The sequence below is a fragment of the Neoarius graeffei genome, chromosome 2 (assembly GCF_027579695.1).
Source record: "Neoarius graeffei isolate fNeoGra1 chromosome 2, fNeoGra1.pri, whole genome shotgun sequence".
Lineage (NCBI taxonomy): Eukaryota > Metazoa > Chordata > Actinopteri > Siluriformes > Ariidae > Neoarius > Neoarius graeffei.
Genome location: NC_083570.1, coordinates 53,268,714 through 53,271,144, shown reverse-complemented (window position 1 = coordinate 53,271,144; position 2,431 = coordinate 53,268,714).

Here is a 2,431-nt window from a genome sequence, read left to right as displayed (position 1 = left end):
AGTGGCAATTCTCCTCCTTCTCCATTTTGTTAACACAATCAATTCCCCCGTGTGATCCCTGACTCACATCCAGAAGAAGGGAACGCCTGAGTGAACTGAAACTCCTTATCACTCAGCCACCCTTGTGTAGGGACTGCCAGATTGAATCAGAAAGTGCTTTAGTCATGAGCAAGCTGACTCTATATCTGCTCGTACATAGTTAACAGCTGGGAAATGTGGTCCTGAAGGGTTCGATTTCCTTGCAATTTAATGTTATGCTTCATATTCACAAGGGCCTGTTCAGTTCCAGATCAGTTTCATTAACACAGGGCTGCACAAGACAGCTTTATAGGCACAATAAATTTGACCTTACATCAGCCAGACTAAATGCAGCCTCCCAGTCCACAGTTAGAAGGTCATTATGCTGTTTAGGGAGCAGCTTTGCTAACACAGAGACCTCAGCCAGGCCTGCTGGACTCTCTGGCACGGCATCTTTACACTCGCGCTGCACGAGCCAGAAGTGTTCTCCTGCTCCTCTGCACCAGCCTCCAGAGACTCACAGACTGAGCTGGCCGCCCACTTCTCCTCCTCCCGCTGCTGGAAACGTGGATCGAATTAAAGTCAGCCAAGGCCGCCATCTCCCTCTTCTGCTGACTCCTCCTTCCACTAGTGGCCTGATCATTTTCCCTTCTCTTCTACATGGCACTTAAAGACCTACTTTCTGTGGCTTTTTTTGCTCCATGGAAAGTAGCATATTCTTGAAGAAAAGCTTTGAGTTTATAGCATTTTCTCACACCAAAAAAGTTGCTTGATTTTTCATTGTTCTATTTTATGTACATTTTCCTATCAGACATTGGTTATTACAGTTTTCCCTTTAAATGTTAAATAAGTTTTAAAATATGCTTATGTTTTAACCTCAAAAGTCTGGAAGCATTCATCAGTGTTCTCTACGCCAGATATTTAAAGTCAGATGGTGGCACAAGAAGACAAACAGAGAAGTCCTCAATAGAACAAAGACCTCCACCATTGAGACCATGAGTCGCAGCAATAGGCTCCGGTGGCTGGGACACATATGTCATATGGAGGATAATCGCATCCCCAAACAACTGCTATTTGGTGAGATGGCAGAAGGCAAGAGAAACAGAGGTCGCCCAAGGAAATGATGGAAGGATTGCATCAAGGAAGGCATCTGGGTTCGACTTGACCTCATGGCACAACCTCACTGCAGACAGGGATGCCTGGCGTAATCAGACAAAAAGAGGCCGTGTCCACGCTGAGGAACAGCTTGATCTTCGATCTCAAAGGCGCTGTCAAAGACATCAACTGAGAGACTCCGCTTGTCATTCATGACGCAGACCATAGAGAGAGAGAGATGTTTTAACCATAGTTCTTTAAAGCTGACATACACCCATCAGCCTAATATTTTGTAGGTCTCCTTTATGCTACCAAAACAGCTCTGACCCTTTGAGGCATGGATTTCACAAGATCTTTGAAGGGGTGCTGTGGTATCTGGCACCAAGACATTAGCAGCACTTCCTTTAAGTTGCAAGGTGGGGCCTCCATGGATCTTGTTTGGCCAGCACATCCCACATATGTTCGATCAGATTGAGATCTGGGGAATTTGGAGGCCAAGTCAACACTGTGAATTGTTTGCCATGTTCCTGAACTATTCTTGAACAATTTTTGCAGGGTAGCATGGTGTATTATCCTGCTGAAAAAGGCCACTGCCAAAATTTCTCAGCAGAACATTGCCCAAATCATCACACTGGCCCTGCTGGTTTGCCTTCTTCCCATAATGCATCCTGGTGCCATCTCTTCCCCAGGTAAGCAACGTACACACACCCGGCCGTCCATATGATGTAAAAGAAAACGTAATTCATCAGACCAGGCCACCTTCTTCCGTTGCTCTATGGTCCAGTTCTGATGTTCATGTGCCCACTGTAAAAGCTTTTGGTGGTGGACTGAACATCAGTATGGGCACTCTCACTGAACTGCAGCTACGCAGCCCCATAAACAGCAAGCTGACACCTTTGTTCTGATATCTTTCTATCATAGCCAGCATTAACTTTTTCAGCAATTTGTGCTACAGTAGCTCTTCTGTGGGATTGGACCAGACGGGCTAGCCTTCGCTCCCCACCAATGAGCATCAATGAGCCTTGGGAACCCATGATCCTGTCATGGTTCACCAGTTGTCCTTCCTTGGACTACTTTTGGTAAGTTTCACTTGCTGCTGAATATGTCGCACCCCTTGACAGGTGCCATTGTAATGACAATCAATTATAGTTATTCACTTCACCCGTCAGTGGTTTTAACTTTATGGCTGATCAGTGCATATGATTCATTCAATCTTTCATATCTGCTCCATATTTGAAGTTATAATAAATGTTGATGTACAACTAAATATGAATGAAAGTGTCAGTATGCAAAGAAAATCTTCACACAAAGCACAAGC